Raw genomic sequence first — 17,685 nt, forward strand, 5'->3', positions numbered from 1 at the left:
AGTTACGGGGAGATTGGCGGATGTCGGAAGCGATGACCAAAGGAATCACGCATCCTCCCGAGGGTCCGACCACGCCCCTGAAGACCACAATGCCAAACCCCCCCACCCCCACCCCGGCCACCCCACCACCCTGAGCACCAAAGGTAAACAACCTGCTGACAGGAAATCCTGTCTGTTAAACAAGCAGTGAGATTGTGACGTTAAATGACTGGTTCCACCAATAAGCAGCACACCTGAGTACCCCCCCCGCCCCTCCCACCCCCCCAACAACACCACCATCAAGTGGCAAGTGCAAAGAGAAAGACTTTTTACTCTGTGGATTTTGGTCATCGTAAAAATGAGTGAATATAGATAATAATAATAATACATTTTATTTGTGGGCGCCTTTCTAGAAACTCAAGGACACCTTACAACAAGCAGTTAAAATCATGAGTACAATGTTAAAAACAACATCAAATAAGATAAGAAAAAATACAACAAAAATAAATAAATAAATAAAATAATGGCTTTATGGTCCGAGTGAATAGATCTCTTTGTGGTGACTTTTTAAAAGCGCCTGGGCATAGATGTTAATGTTTTGAGCGAGCCACAGTTTGCAAAGTCAATCACATATTTGGGTCATTAAAAAAAAAAAAAAAAAAAAAAGTTAACAGCATCAATGTGTGAGATTGTTTGCCCGTTCTCAAACATGTCCGCCGATTGTGTGGCTGCATCGAAACAGCATAATGTCTCACGCAACCTGGCAAGCATTACGCAAGTGAAAGAAGACATGAACCGCATGTTTTTGTTGTTAAATTGAATCCCACACTGGTGGAAGCGGGTAAAGTACCCGTCTGCGTTTCAACTCACCTTTTTGTTGCGGGTCACGTGGACCCATTTGAAAGTTATAATAACATTTCAAATCATATTTTTTTGCAGAATCACACAATGACGAGTAACAGAACTTACAATGAGAAAAAAAAAAAAAAAGAATTACCATGGGTGTTTCTGAGGCTGGGTAATTAAACATGTGCTGGGTCAAAATGACGCAAGTTCAAACTTAAAAAGGGGGGTTAAAAAGTGAGCGTGTTGAGCAACAACAACTGATCATTTTTCATCGAATTAACACGAGTAGATTTATTTTCACACTTTGAATGACCACTCAAAATCATTTCGATAACGATGGCCACAGTTTGACCCTGGAACAGATGACTACCATGATTTCCTACGGGAAACAGTGCTTGTGTGTCTGTTTGTGTCTCTCTGTGTTGTTGCACTGCTGTGGAGGGATGGATCCCGACTCGCACAGGACGCTGCCAAAAGTTTGGATTAGAACTGCATCAGTGATGTCCTCTGTTCCACGGCCAAATACAGAACAGGCAACATGGGAAGTGCACAAACACACACACACACACACACACACACACACACACACATTCCTGCACTTGCTGCACAGTGAGGACCGAGTAAAAAGGCCTACAAAGCGAGGACCACCCTTTCTGCTTGAAAAAGAAATGAAAAAGACACATTTCTAGACACAGGAGGGCGCCCTTAGGCAATACATTCCTTTAGATTAAATAAAACACCAAAGGTTAAGAAAAAGTTTTTAACTAGATAAGTGAGGACCGGGCACTGGCCATGCGTTCTTAATGATTTTGAAGTAGATTAGGTGCCGTTCACCTTACTAAACATTTAATGATGTAAATTTATAATCAGATATATTATTTTTAAACAGTTTATCACCATTAACAGGGTACTGTCATTTATTTAGTTTTATTTAGTTCTGATATTTGTGTGTTCAATACGCCACATGTTTGCACTGTGGCTGAGAGAGGAAAGTATTTTAATCTGTGCTGTACATTACACAGAGAGCATATTTGACAATAAAAGCTGACTTGACTTTATGATTTATTTTTGACAAACAAAAGTACTCTTATTCAAAACTTACAAGAACACCTGAAAAACTTCAACCTTCAAAACGCACACTAAAAAAACTTGCTGCGCCACAACCTGACACATGAACCCACATATACCCTACCAAATAACTGTGCTTTCAAACTCTATTCCTTTTCTCCCCTCTCTCTCATCCCATTCCCTCTCTCCCTTCATCTATCTCCCCCCTATGTCTCTCCCTCTCTCTATCTTTCATCTTCAAGCTTTTTTCCCAATTACATATCTTTTAATAATTTCATTGTGGAATATCTCTCCATGTGCGGTCTTCAAGGTCTGGCGATGCTTGACTACGACACTTAACGCAGTCATCTTTCCTTGGAACTTTCTTTAATGCTACAAATTTTGAAAGGTGTCGATCAATTGCTGCTCTTTCCTTTGGAGTCCGGGTCTCTTCCTTTTTTTAGTTTCCAATTCTGGAGGGGAAAAAAAGAGGGTTATTAGTGGTTTATTTGAATATAAACAGATCTGAACACTGCCTTGACTGATAACAGGACCCGAATAAAAACTATCAAAAATGCATTGATTCAAAACATGTTTTAGGCATCTAGTTTAAAGCAACTTTGTTGACTTAAAAACACCTCAGCAGCAATTTCCCTCAAGGCATGATTCATGAGTGTTATGCTCTTTACATTATTTAATATTTTTCAATATCCTTAAAATTAATGTGGGGTTTTTTGCCTAGTCTCCGCCTTTAATGTCTTGTTTATCTATGTGGGCCCCCCAATTGGGTGGCAACCACTAAAGGGTGTACTCTGACTACAGCCCAATGACGGCTAGGATAGGCTCGAGCATGCCCCAAACTTTTGTTTTCTATTTCTGAAGCCTTCTATTGTGAAGAACATACAGAAAAAACAGTCTTTGCAAGTACAGTGATCCCTCGTTTATCGGGGTTAATGGGGACCAAAACCACCCGCGATAAACGAAAATCCGCTAAGTAGCAAAACCCCCCCACCCTCCATATAGGTATATGAATATGTGTATGAGTATAAATATTTATAAGGCCAAATGTACTGGTATACATGCATGTTTGTAGTAATTAACAGTACTTAATGCCATATACTAATATATTTAAACATGTATAAGTTAGGTTAGGTTAGTGTATAAATAACGAAATACAGTAAACACAGTCCTGTATATGTTGCTCTATGTGACTCGCTGTTGATTTGATTATTTTCACTGCCTCTTGAGGACCTTTTGCAGCATTTTCACTTTTTTTTAATGAATATGTTTGAAAAAATCCATGACACACAGAGGCCGCGATAAATGGTAATCCAGCGGCACTGTTGACATTCATGTTTCGAAGCTACAATCAAAGCCTGAACCACTGTGCCGATTTCAGAGCAACATATGTGGTGAATATTATCTAATACGGTATGCATTACCAGTTTTCCTTGTTTGCAGTGAAATGCATTATTTTACAATCCATTCAAATGTCAGATACCAAATATGTAACTTCTGGTTGCTGATGGTGTATTGCAGGAGTGACCAACTCATTTTTGGCACAGGCCACATTGTAGTCATGGTTTCCCTTGGAGGGCCATAATGAATTTTGGGAGACCATATACATATTTAATCACCTCCACATTACATACACCACTCATAACATATTGATGGATAACTACTTTTAAAATCAGAAGTAAAACATAATGATTGTTCTTGTGGACTTCATATGACATTTTGAGATTTTGGTTCAGACTTTAGCAAGCCTCATGGAATTCGACATGCTTTATTTGCTTTTGCAGGCCACATAAAATGATGTGGCAGGCCAAATCCGGCCCCTGGGCCTTGACTTTGACACCTGTGGTGTAGTGGTATACTCGCATGACTTGTGTGGGATCAGTTCCTGCTCAGTGATGGTGTGAATGTGAATATTTCTGGCTGCAAACATGATTTCGTTGTTGAGAGGTTCGACTGTATCTCTCTTTGGTCAGATTTTTTTTTAATTGGATTCAATTACAATCAGTGTGTTACTGTAACCAAATTATATCATAACCCTGTAAGAGAAATTGCTATACAATAGAAATTGAAGACAATTTTACAACTGAGTAGACCACTTCAACGACTCGTCTTTACATCTGCAAGTCACAGTGACTTATGCTGTTTGAGTTTCTTAAATTGTTATACGGATCTATCCAACAGAAATTCATCTTACCAACTTCACTATGTTCTTTTCGAACTGCTGTCTTCTTCTTCCCAAGAGATCTGTGTCCAGTCTTTTTGTCCTCTTCATCTAAGAAAGTTGGCATGTTAGTATAATGGTAATGAAACTTTGAGTTGTGTTGACGATGCACTGACTCACCGCTGTCTTCAACATCATCGTCGTCATGTGTAAGTGTTGCAATCCTCTTTCGTTTGGTGGCGCTCCCTGATGTTGATGGTTGTTCTTGGCCATGTGTGAAAGATGCGTCATAGACTGTAAATAATAATAATAATATACTTTGGGTGAATATGCTTTGATGATACACATTTGTAATTCCTGATATATTGGAATGTACAAAAAACAATCAGGACTTGGAGCGGGGGTGTCAAACATACGGCCGGCGGGCCGTTACCGTCCGACAAGCAGGTTTGATCAGGCCCGCAGGTTCATTTAAAAGTGAAAAAAATGCAGAAAAGACATGGAACGAAAATTTTGAATAACATGCAATTCATGGAGTATCCGCTAAGGGACACACCGTTTTGATCAGAGTAGAAAGACACATTGTTTTGAGAAGAAGACAACAGCAGTCTAAGTCTGTCACTGAGACGGACGGACCCAAAACAGCAGATGCTATCAAGGACATTTTAATTCATTATTCTTTACACATTTAATGGCACTCTCTTTAGTTTGTAAGGTATAGGCGGGGATTAAATTTATAATTTATATGCACAAGGCTTAAAAATTCCTTTCTTCACAAATCTCCTTTAATCTAAAAGCGCATCACTGTATTTTTCAACACCAATTACTTGTTTAGTGCCCTTGTACAATCAGTTGCGATGCATATATGTGAATGATAAAAGTCAATCGTACATTTTGTCTAAGGAAATCTAAGGTGCTTCATGAAATGTTTTGTAAAAAGATATGTTCATTAAATTTCTACATTTCCGAATGTTCTTGTGCTTCTTTATAGCAGAGTACGGTATAATTTTAATGGCTCGGCCCACTTAACATCTACCGAGGCCAATGTGGCCTGAGTTTGACAGAGTGAAATGAGTTTGACACCCCTGACTTAGAGTAAGAAAAAAAATCTTACTAATGCCAGGTCTGTAACATGTCACTTGTGCTAATGTTAGAGACTCACCCAATCCATGTCTTCCCAACATTGTCTTTTTTTTCTTGACAGTCTTCTTAACTGTCTTATGGCACACCCCTCCATCTATAAAATAATGTTTTGATAGAATCAAAGTTCTTTCCACATGCATCTCAGAAATATGCCAATAATACAGCAAAAGAGGATTCAAGTCGGACAAAAAAACATTACCGCCATATTCACTGCCAGAAACATCACTCATGTCGTCATCAGCGTCATCAGCATAATTTCTTTCTTTAATTGACTGCATCTTCGGTGGCCTTTTGTAGGTGCCTTGGAGCAAGATGATGTACTCAAATGAAATTCCTTACATCTCAGAAACATAGCAATGGTGCAGTGACAGATGGTCCAAGTCAAACTGAAAGCATTACCTGTGTTTTCAGTGTCCAAGTTGGTACTGTTACCGCCTCCATCATCTTCATCATCAGATCTCGTTGCTACAGCTGAATGTGGCACTTCTCATTCTGTGAAAGATGACATTTACACCATGTAAATATGGATGGAAGACATTCACTCTTGCTCCGAGAATGAAAGGGTTTTCTCATTTATGCAAATGGTCTGGACACAGAGAAAATGAGAGCTGTCAAGGTGAAGGAATTACTAAACATCCATCCATTTTCCAATCCGCTTTATCTTCACAAGAGTCGCAGGGCATGCTGGAGCCTATCCCAGCTGTCTTTGGGAGGTCAGCGGGGGACACCCTGAACAAGTTGCCAGCCAATTGCAGGGCACACAGAGACAACCATCTCAAACTCACACCTGGGGACAATTTGGAGTGTTCAATCAGCCATGCATGTTATGGGAATGTGGGAGGAAACCGAAGTACTTGGAGTAAGCCCACGCAGGTATGTGGTGGGAAAAATAAGCAAACGCCACATAGGAAGACTAGGACCGGAATTGAACCCTGCACCTTTGCACTGTGAGGTCGACAGGCTAACCAGCTTTAATCAGTAGTAGTTTAACGGTATTAGAACGGTATCGATCGCATGTTATCACTAACTCCCTGTTTGATTAAAAGTTCTGTCTTTGATCATTGTTCGTTACTTTTAATCCACAGGACAGATGTGTGTCAGAACAGCACACGTGTGAGGATAGTGAGAGGCAGCTGCCTGTCAAGTTGCTGCAACATCCCCCCAAATAACTCGACATACATATGTGCATGCTTTTGTTTGCTTATTGTTATCATTGAAAAAAAGGTTCTGGTTAAAGGTGCCAGAGGCAGAGGCAACTGGGATCAATTGGTGTCTAACTAAAAATTGTTGTAACTTAGAAGTAGGTCATTTGGTCAACATTAGGGCTAACGTTTGAATGTGATTAATTTGAAATGATTCAAGGTTTCTATATTAATTCCAAGCATGAACTCTAGAGCATATATTGGCATCCCTCTTACTGCTATGACTACTAATGTTATTTTTATTACATACCATCTTGAGCTTCCTGTCGTCTCCCTGGATCTGGTCTTCTCTTTTTGCCACCTTTCAGACCTTTGGTTGAGGTGGCTGCATGTGCTCTTCCTTTTGAAATATTCACAGTCAGAAATCAGAAAACATAATTTTACACTAAAATATGAAGGTAAAAGAAAATATGCCGATAAAGACATGCACACTGTCGTGGAAACAAAGACAGAGGGAGAAAAGAATAAATGGAAGGGGATGACTTTAAAAATATATTAATTTACATACCAGTGATAACACAGTCCAGGGTTTGCAGACTCTTTCCCTTCAGCGACTCTGTCCCACGTTCCATCGCAAACAGTAGTTTGGCAATCTTGGCCACTTGGAAAGTTTTATCGGTCTGCCGATAAAACTCACAATGGACTCTAATGTCGTGTCCCATAAAACGAGCAACTTGCTCGAGTTCCTGATTGTTCAGGTCGAGAAGCTGACATAAGGTAGCAACATGCTTCCTTAATTTTGTTGACCTCAACAGTTCTGGGTTTTTGGCCTTGCTCTCTTGTGCATATTTTCTGAGGCACGTGTCACATCCACGAAGATTGGTGGTAGTTCCTTTTTTGGCCATCATTTAACTTCTCTGTTCCTTTCGATTTCATACCTTTTTGTTTTTATTTACATTTTGCCTTGAGGGCCTTAGCTTCATGCAAATCAATGTGGTCCTTTTCTGATCCACTGCTGTTGGACGACCGGGACCCCATCCCTTCACTGAATGCTGGTTTGTGGTCATCTCCACTTTGGGCGGATGACACAGACTCCTCTGATGATGATGATGGTGTTGACCTTGTGGAGAAGGCTCCGGAATGAGTCTCAGCACCAGGCCTCTCTTTGAGAAGAGGTGTATGTTGCCCTGATGGTTGGGCTTTACGCATTTGAGCCTACACATCAGGGCAGAAGAGGGAAAAACAGGGAAAATTGTTAATTTTGTAGACAACTGAGATGGTGAAAAAGAGTTTTATGCTAGATCTCGGCAATTCTGTACAAAGTTTATCTGTCTTTGCCAATGTTTTCAACACTTGTCTTCCAACTTGCATTCATGAAAATACGACAATGTTTTGTCGTCACACATTTTCACAGGATGGAAAGTAGACCAGATGGAACTAAAACCTCCATTAATAAAACAAAGTATGAGTTAATCAGCATGCATTTTCTAGTCTCATGGAAAAGAGACAAATAATATAATTTATTAAATTAAAAACTGGGCAAAAATCGATGGACATTTTAGTTGACAGGCAGAAAAAAAGAGTAAAATGAATATGATTATGTAAATTAACTCAAAATACGATAGTAATAAATAAAATGGTACAGAGTAGTATTTGAACCTGTGATGATAAAACTCATGTTGGATACACGCTTCGGATGCTCTGTGAAATTAAGCAACTGGCATTTAAAAACACAGTAAAGCAGCTCGCGTTGGCCTGCAATCCGCCTCATTCATTCGGTATTTAATTTAAAAAATACATTTTTCTCGAGAAAAAATGGTTTCTGGCTAGACTAAACATGTCTAGTTTAATATAATACAGCGAGCCAGAGCACTGGTTCATTTGTCTACTTATTTCAATTCGGTATGAGTACAGAAACTAACAATTTCTGTCTCATTTTTGCCGAAATATAAACCACATAAATTCAACGCGACGCGGCCTTGCCGTAACCGCCTGAGCGCAAGCCATGTGCGTTGTTCTTAAATTGCTGTGTTCGTAGTTTGCCATTGTTTCTTCGTGTAGAAAAAAAACTACATAAAGCAGCTTTAAATTAAAACCAATTGACGGCCTAGAGTTTACAGTACGCCGGGAGTAACAAGTCCTTCGGTGCTCAGTACGCAGATTGTTACGACGACACTCGTATTCGCGGGTACCCGTCTCTCGACAAAGAAAGGATGATTACTTACCTGAGCATTCTCATTTTGACGGTGGTGCTCCCGGTTAGGGGCGAGTCTTCTCCGTGTTTTCTCCATGTCGTTAAAAAGCCAAATGGTGTTGGTTGTCCCGGTATAGAAATATAAATGGCTGGAGTGCGCCGAAAAGTATCGCGCGAAGACAACGCTCCTCCAGCCTTTGAAGCCAACCGCTTCTTAATTGATGCGAGGGGGAGAGTGGGGGGATGGGCAGAGTGGGGGGATGGGCAGAGCAGCAACTTCGGAGCGAAAACTCTACTTAAACATGATTAACCCTTTCATGGTCTTCTCACTTTAACGTTTCATATAACATAATCAGAAATTCACACAAATTCTTAAACTACATAAAGTATTGTAACAACAGTCTTCTCAGTGTTTTCTCCATGTTGTCAAAAAGCCAAATGGTGTTGGTTGTCCCGGTATAGAAATATAAATGGCTTGAGTGCGCCGAAAAGTATCGTGTGAAGACTACGCTCCTCCAGCCTTTGAAGCCAACCGCTCTTAATTGATGCGAGGGGGAAAGCGGGGGATGGGCAGAGCAGCAACTTCGGAGCGAAAATTCTACTTAAACACGATTAACCCTTTCATGGTCTTCTCACTTTAACGTTTCATATAACATAATCAGAAATTCACACAAATTCCTAAACTACATAAAGTATTGTAACAACATTTCAAAACACTTTAGTTATTAATTTATCAATCAAATACATTAAAACAAATAAAACACCTACACTGTGTATGCAATGCTCTGCTTCGGTTATTACAGTTTGGGATATTGTTAAAGCTGTTCCATATTTATGTTTGTCCATTTTTCCTACTTCCAAGACTACAACTTCACTTTAACAAGGTGACCGGCTCCCTTCCGCATCCAGCATTTAACAGTGCTGCCATTGAAACCAATATACCACAAAACTGTCAGAAGGGCTCAAGTTGTAGTTTATCAATGTAGTCATCCAATAATACTGAAATAACAACCTATATTTCCAACCTGCCTTTCCAAAAAGATGTGAAATGTTTCTTAATTTAATACAGGGGTCTCACACTCACGGGCTACAAGACGCTAATTTCAGGCCCCTCACCTTGATGTGAAACTTTGCGTCAACGAAGCGAGTCTCCACTTTGTCCCCCCCCCCCCGCCCCCCCCAGAAACCAAATATGTGTCACACCCTAATTACTGTCCATTGCATTCTTAAGTACTCATCAACGAGTGGGTACTTAGCCACTGACAAAGACGCAGTTGTCCTGCACAATCTCTAATGTAGACATCTTTTTTTTTCAAACCAAAAGTTCATTTTTACAGTGTAGCCATGTGAAAAGCTGTTCTAAAAGGACATGCATGGATGAACAACCATCCATACTGACACTCACACCTCAGGACAATTTAGAGCAGGTGTCACCAACATTTTTGAGGGTGAGAGCAACTTCATGTGTACCGATTGTGTGAAGGGCTACCAAATTGATACACGTCTGAAATAACATATTTGTCCAAAATACCTTCAATAATATGAGGATGTGTTATTTTTAATACTTGATGATTTAAATTGTCAGACTTTGATCGTGTTTCGAAATGTCTCACAGTACTGCCAATGTTTGCATTTTTAAATCATAATTTCTACTAGCAAATCACAATGTCCAGGCACTGGCGGGCTACTCAAGTGGTCTTCACGGGCTACCTGGTGCCCGCGGGCACCATGTTGGTGACCACTGATTTAGAGTGTTCTATTATTCTTTCATGCATGTTTTTGGAATGTGGGAGGAAACCAGAGTACCTGGAGAAAACCCACACAGGCCCGGGGAGAACATGCAAACTCCATACAGGGAGGCTGGAGCCAAGATTGAAGGTTATCAGAACCTAGCAAGGGGCCGGTTGCGATTTGCTGTTGTAGGAACTGATTGACTAAAGGGCCGTTCACACGGCACACATTTGCTCCGGCGCTGCAACGATATATTTTGTTGCGATATATTTTGCACCGCAGCAACGTTCACACGTACAAAGCCGCTTCACACGGCAGTTTCTGCAGCGGAGCAAAACGACAGAAAACAAACGAGCTGTCGTGTTGGTTCTTTTTAAAACGTACTGTATATACACAACTCAAGCGACTACTAGACCGGCACGTCCTTCTCCTTCCCGGTTTCCATGCCTTCTGCTCGAGAGTGACCACCCAAGAAAACGTAAATGAACGATGACTTCAATGACACTCAGAAAAGCAAACACTAATGCACCAAACTGAAAATCAAGAGAGGAAATCACAAAATAAATTCTATGGGGGTGGGGGGTTGTGAACAAACAACAAAGGAACAAACAACTCCGAGACAGGGGGTTCGGTACTCCATACCCACGAAGCACACCCCACAGAACTCCCCGGTCTGCCAATCCAGAGGCACTCTCCCTGTTGACCACGCGATGTTGCAGAGGCGTGTCAACCAGGACAGCCCCACAACATCCAGAGCCTTGAGGAACTCCGGGCGGATCTCATCCACCCCTGGGGCCTTGCCACCGAGGAGCTTTTTAACCACATCGGTGACTTCAACCACAGAGATAGGAGAACCCACCTCAGAGTCCCCAGGCTCTGCTTCCTCCAAGGAAGGCGTGTTGGTGGAGTTGAGGTCTTCGAAGTATTCTGCCCACTGGTTCACAACGTCCCGAGTTGAAGTCAGCAGCGCCCCATCCCCACTGTACACAGTGTTAGTGGTGCACTGCTTCCCCCTCCTGAGACGTCGGATGGTGGACCAGAATTTCCTCGAAGCCGTTCGGAAGTCGGCTTCCATGGCCTCACCGAACTCTTCCCATGCTCTGGTTTTTGCCTCGGCGACCACCAAAGCTGCGTTCCGCTTGGCCAGTCGATACCCGTCAGCTGCCTCTGGGGTCCCACAGGCCATAAAGGCTCGATAGGACTCCTTCTTCAGCTTGACGGCATCCCTTACTGCTGGTGTCCACCAGCGAGTACGAGGGTTGCCGCCACGACAGGCACCAACCACCTTACGGCCACAACTCAGATTGGCCGCCTCAACAATAGAGGCACGGAACATGGTCCACTCGGACTCAATGTCCCCCGTTTCCCCCGGAACATGGGAAAAGCTCTGTCGGAGGTGGGGGTTGAAACTCCTTCTGACAGGGGATTCTGCCAGACGCTCCCAACAGACCCTCACAATACGTTTGGGTCTGCCAGGACGGACCGGCATCTTCCCCACCATCGGAGCCTCCTCACCACCAGGTGGTGATCAGTTGACAGCTCCGCCCCTCTCTTCACCCGAGTGTCCAGAACATGCGGCCGCAAATCCGATGACACGACCACAAGGTCGATCATGGAACTACGGCCTAGGGTGTCCTGGTGCCAAGTGCACATGTGGACACCCTTATGTTTGAACAAGGTGTTCGTAATGGACAGTCCGTGACGAGCACAGAAGTCCAATAACAAAACACCACTCGAGTTCTGATCGGGGGGGCCGTTCCTCCCAATCACGCCCCTCCAGGTCTCACTGTCATTGCCCACGTGAGCATTGAAGTCCCCCAGCAGAACAAGGGAGTCCCCAGCAGGAGTACTCTCCAGCACGCCCTCCAAGGACTCCAAAAAGGGTGGGTATGCTGAGCTGCTGTTTGGTGCATATGCACAAACAACAGTCAGGACCCGTCCCCCCACCCGCAGGCGAAGGGATGCAACCCTCTCGTCCACCGGTGTGAACCCCAATTTACAGGCACTGAGCCAGGGGGCAACGAGCATGCCCACACCTGCTCTGCGCCTCTCACCGTGAGCAACTCCAGAGTGAAAGAGAGTCCAACCCCTCTCGAGAGAACTGGTACCAGAACCCAGGCTGTGTGTGGAGGCAAGTCCGACTATATCCAGTCGGCAGGGACGTGCGGTCAGGGGAGGCAGGTGAGGCAGTGCCGCACCTCTGAACGCGCATTGCATTGCGCAATCATCACAAACTGGGTTGATACATGCAACTGGCACGTCCTGCTTGCCGTACATCTGCACATCAGCAATATAACATTTGCAGATACATTTATTTGAACTGCTTTTCCTGAGTCTGGCTAATGTTTTTAAACCATTAAAGTTTAATGTTTTTTTGTGACATATTTAGATTTGCTGATGGGAAATAAAACCGCAGTGAAAAGGCATAGGTTGCGGCAGATCGTTCTCTGCCGCAATTAAGAGGGCGTACGTGAGCAAACAGGTACGTTGCGCTCTTCTTCTGTGCAGAGGCGCCAGGCGAGTCAAGTGCGATCCTTTTTTAAATTTGCTACGTCGGACAGCCAAAATGGAAGAAAAGGATTATATATCGAAGCTTAAAAACTTCTCAAAACTGGACTTTCAGTCAAAAGTGGACGTGATTAACACAGGTAGACCAACGCCGGAGTGAAAACTACGGGACAGCCCGGACAACTTTTCAAACGGAGTGGTAAAGCCGAAAAGAACGGTGATGTGGCTGTCCTTCGAAAACCCGTCTTTACTGTTTTCCCTGCCTTTTGTTCTCAATTTGTCTGGATATTGTGATATAAAAAGCGCAAGGATCGATTTGGCATTGAACGAACAGTGGAGGTTCAACGTTAGCATCCGCAATGCCAAGGTAAGGGAAAAGCGAGAGATTGTGAAAGACCTCATTCATGCAACCTGCTTTTTCGCTAAACGGGAGTTGGCATTTCGTGGTCACGACGAGAGGGCAAGCTAATCGTGGCGATTATGTAGAACTATCACATGCTTTTGATGAGAAAGATGAGAGGTTAGCTAGACATTTGGACTCATCCAGTGTGCTTTCTGGCTTGTCCAATAGAATACAGAACGATATAATTGAAGCTTTCGGTGATGTGATAATAAATGATCTAAAAAGGGAGATCAATGCTGCCCCATTTGTTTCCATAGAGTTGGACGAGACTACGGATATCACAAACAAAGCACAGATCTGTTATTTTGCGCTATGTTGCCAAAAGTGAAGTAGACTGTGGTGGTGGAAGCATTTTTAGGATTTGATGAGTGATGATAGGCGAGCCCCTGCTGTAGCTGCGTATGTCTTGGAAGTGTTGGAGAAAACAGCTGTGTTAAAAAACTAGTAGCGCAAACTTATGATCCCGATCGCTGGGACAATGATACTCAAATGATGGTCACTGGATATGATCGATGGCTGTCAGAAGCATCGACATGCTTTTTTATGAGGGCATTTTCAGTGAAACTGATGCACTTTTTAGAGTGCTGCAAAACAAAGTCATGGACATTGGATATTGTTGTGCGCGAACCCACGACACCATCGGAGTTGTTGAACGCATGAGACGGGACTTTAACACACTGTATGAGCGATTTGAGCAGAAATGCAGCACACTTGGCCGAAACAACAGTGGAAGAAATCAGTCGGTCAGAGACGAGAGAAAACAAATGTTCGACAAGATTATGGTCAACATCAGTGTTCAGATGAAAGCTAGGTTTGATCATTTTGTGAGCTAGCTTTCCTCGGTTTGGTCGACTGTACAAAATTTAATGAGATGTCACAACATTTTGATGACACCAAACAGCAGAGCCTGTCAAAATCTTATAACATAATAAATTAGGCTAAGAAAAATACAATAGAATGTTGTATTTTTACCCATGGGGTCAAATTTTGGATATGAAATAACCAGTAGCCAATTGAATAAGCTACTGTTTTTGGTTGATACATTTGTAAATCTGACACTAAAGGAGTCGGTGCCTCACCAACCATGAACCTCACCGCACGCCACTGCCAGTCGGAAATTCTCTGCCTCACACACCAGCTCGGGCTCCTTCCCTGCCAGAGAGGTGACATTCCATGTCCCAAGAGCTAGCTTCTGCAGCCGAGGATCGGACCGCCAGGGTCCCCGCCTTTGGCTGCCGCCCAGCTCACATTGCACCCGACCCCTTTGGCCCCTCTCATGGGTGGTGAGCCCATGGGAAGGGGGACCCACATTGCCTCTTCGGGCTGTGCCCGGCCGGGCCCCATGGGTGTAGGCCCGGCCACCAGGCGCCTGCCAACGAGCCCCACCTCCGGGCTTGGCTCCAGAGGGGGGCCCCGGTGACCCGCGTCCGGGCAAGGGAAACCTAGATCCATTTATTGTATTCATCATTGGGGTCTTTGAGCCGTGCTTTGTCTGGCCCCTCACCTAGAACCTGTTTGCCATGGGTGACCCTGCCAGGGGCATAAAGCCCCAGACAACTTAGCTTCTAGGATCATTGGGACACACAAACCCCTCCACCACGGTAAGGTGACGACTCACGGAGGGCCCCAGAAAATCCAATTCATTTTATTCTGCTTTGGACATTGAAACTGGAAAATATGACTTGCATTCAATAAGTAAAGAATTCCAATTCCAAGAAACCAAGAAACGATTAAATTCCATATTAGAGTTTGGAATTATGTTGCTTTAAAAACAATTGTAAATTTTTAACTCAGTTTAAATATACTGTGTGTGCGGTTGTGTTTGTGAACATATATATAATTTTATTTGCTGTAATTATTTTAGGAGTATGTGACATTGGTGATCCTCGTTACTCAAATACTGTATGTAGATGTTGCTCAAAATTTATCATGCTCGCCTTCACAGCAGACCTCAAAGTTCAAAAAGGCTGTGGCAATTTTGATAATTGACTTAGTCATTGGCCATGAAGAGGAGCGGCTGTTACCTGCTCCAAAACGAAGTTTTTGCAGCACCCCTCCCCCCAGACATGAGTTTGTTTACATTTCAATTAGCAGAGCTGCGCAGAAGCCAGCCACAACGCTTTGCAAGAAAAAAATGAGTTAGGTACTGTATTGCAGAAGTGTCCCCAGAATATCCAATTTATTTCATTCAGCTTTGGACATTGAAACTGGAAAATATGACTTGCATTCAATAAGTAAATAATTGTTTCATCTAAATTCCATATTAGAGTTTGGAATTATGTTGCTTTAAAAACAATTGTAAAATTGTAAGTCAGTTTAAATATACTGTGTGTGCGCGGAGTATGTGACATTGGTGAGCCTAGTTACTCAAATACTGTATGTAGATGTTGCTCAAAATTTATCATGCTCGCCTTCACAGCAGACCTCAAAGTTCAAAAAGGCTGTGGCAATTTTGATAATTGACTTAGTCATTGGCCATGAAGAGGAGCGGCTGTTACCTGCTCCAAAACTAAGTTTTTGCAGCACCCCTCCCCCCAGACATGAGTTTGTTTACATTTCAATTAGCAGAGCTGCGCAGAAGCCAGCCACAACGCTTTGCAAGGAAAAATGAGTTAGGTACTGTATTGCAGAAGTGTTCCCAGCATATCCAATTTGTTTCATTCTGATTTGGACATTTCAACTGGATCATTATGATTTGCATCCAGTAAGTAACAACAGTAAGTATTCTTTAGTAGAAATCATGGTTGCGTTGCTCAATCAATCTTGATAACAGAATTTCCTTATGTGGGACATGACTATGGTACACGTCCTTTATGAACATGCAAGTATGTTAACAAAATACATGTGTAAGAACACATGCAGTCAAATGCAAAAATATATGCCCCAACAAAACAAATAACACAAAAACGGCAGTATACAGTACAGGTATATGAACAAAATACATTATAACAAGAGTAGTCACAAAATGAGGACTCTTTGCGACCTTTGAGACCTGTAACAGCTGGTGGCTTTTCTTTCCAATCACTCACTATCTCGAACTTGACCTCCCCTCGATCACCACCCAAGACAGCGTTGCTCAGCTGTCCAGAACCTAGGCTGTGTGTGGAGGCAAGTCCGACTATATCCAGTCGGAAATTCTCTGCCTCACACACCAGTTCGGGCTCCTTCCCTGCCAGAGAGGTGACATTCCATGTCCCAAGAGCTAGCTTCTGCAGCCGAGGATCGGACCGCCAGGGTCCCCGCCTTTGGCTGCCGCCCAGCTCGCATTGCACCCGACCCCTTTCACCCCTCCCACGGGTGGTGAGACCATGAGAAGAGCTTTAAGCTAGCATTTTCAAATTCTGATTAGAGTCGGCATACTTGAAACATGCAATATTCCAAAGTATTTAAGTTTGAGTCATTCATGTGGACATGCAGCAAGGTCATGAGCAATATTTCTTCTAATTTTCCATTTGTAATAGCATTCACACAAACTGCCTGAGTATTACTTGGACCACGGTGAGCAAAATCAAACAAGCGTTACACCTGTCTAAAACCTGAGATCACAAGTTACATGAAGCAGATATGTTACAAAACAAGCAAAAATCAAACCACTGAATAGAGAGTTGTAACATATATACCAGCCCTCATTCGTTACTTTTATTTTAGCATGGGTCTTTTCAAGAATAATCAAGTCTCAATACAACCTGTAGCAATATGGTCCCACACTGCCTACTCATTAATCATGGAAAGCACGTCATTTAGTTAAACACAAACATTTCTAGTCTCCTGTCCACCGAAAAGTGTGAAAGAGGTTTAAACAAAGAGGCTCATTTAAGGGGCTCGTAAACTATGTCCACATATGGTTTTCGTGAATTAAGCGGTCTCAAGGGGTGTTCACACGGCAAAATTTGGTCTGGTGCTACACCGGGGCTGCCCCAGTAGAGCGTTCACGCGTGCAAATTAGCTCCGGCGTAGCCCCGGAAAACAGCTTACACCGGACCAAATTTGATCCACCACAGGGAGGTGGTTTAAAAATTTGCTCCGGAGCAAAAGCTCGTTTGCGCAGCAGCACCGATGTAAATTTGCACGTGTGAACGCAACTGGGTTAAATTTGCTCCAGAGCAAATGCTTGTGAAGAGTTTACGTACGGCGAGAATGCGTTGCTTTCACGCTCTGTCGGACTGCATGCGTTTGTTTAATAACGACACAAGACTTAGCTGGTAACATCTTTCCTTTTGTAGGAGACTGGACTGTCTCGGAGTTGTTTGTGTAGTTTGTTCCTTTGTTGTGTGCTCACAACCCCCCACCCCCATATAATTTATTTTGTGATTTCCTCTCTGATTTTCTGTTTGGCGCATTACGTGTTTGCTTTTCTGAGTGTCATTGAAGTCATCGTTGATTTGCGTTTTTCGGGGGCGGTCACTCTCGAGCAGAAGGCACGGAGACCGAGAAGGAGAAGGACGTGCCTGTCCAGTAGTCCTTGAGTTGTGTATACGTTTAAAAAAAAACAACAACACGACAGCTCATTTGT

General features: G+C 43.0%; 1 protein-coding gene and 1 long non-coding RNA gene across 4 annotated transcripts in view; both read right to left on the reverse strand.

Annotated features, from left to right (window-relative positions):
* The window catches only part of bloc1s2 (biogenesis of lysosomal organelles complex-1, subunit 2), a 78,440-nt gene that overhangs the window by 44,298 nt on the left and 16,457 nt on the right, over positions 1 to 17,685 (reverse strand). The window lies entirely within an intron of this gene.
* Positions 1,087 to 6,806, reverse strand: LOC127605586 (uncharacterized). Its single transcript, XR_007963615.1, has 7 exons — positions 6,647 to 6,806; positions 5,594 to 5,686; positions 5,394 to 5,495; positions 5,214 to 5,288; positions 4,232 to 4,345; positions 4,085 to 4,162; positions 1,087 to 2,345 (listed from the first exon to the last, which is right to left on the reverse strand). It is a non-coding gene; the product is annotated as an uncharacterized LOC127605586 (long non-coding RNA).

The sequence above is a fragment of the Hippocampus zosterae genome, chromosome 8 (assembly GCF_025434085.1).
Source record: "Hippocampus zosterae strain Florida chromosome 8, ASM2543408v3, whole genome shotgun sequence".
Classification (NCBI taxonomy): Eukaryota; Metazoa; Chordata; class Actinopteri; order Syngnathiformes; family Syngnathidae; genus Hippocampus; species Hippocampus zosterae.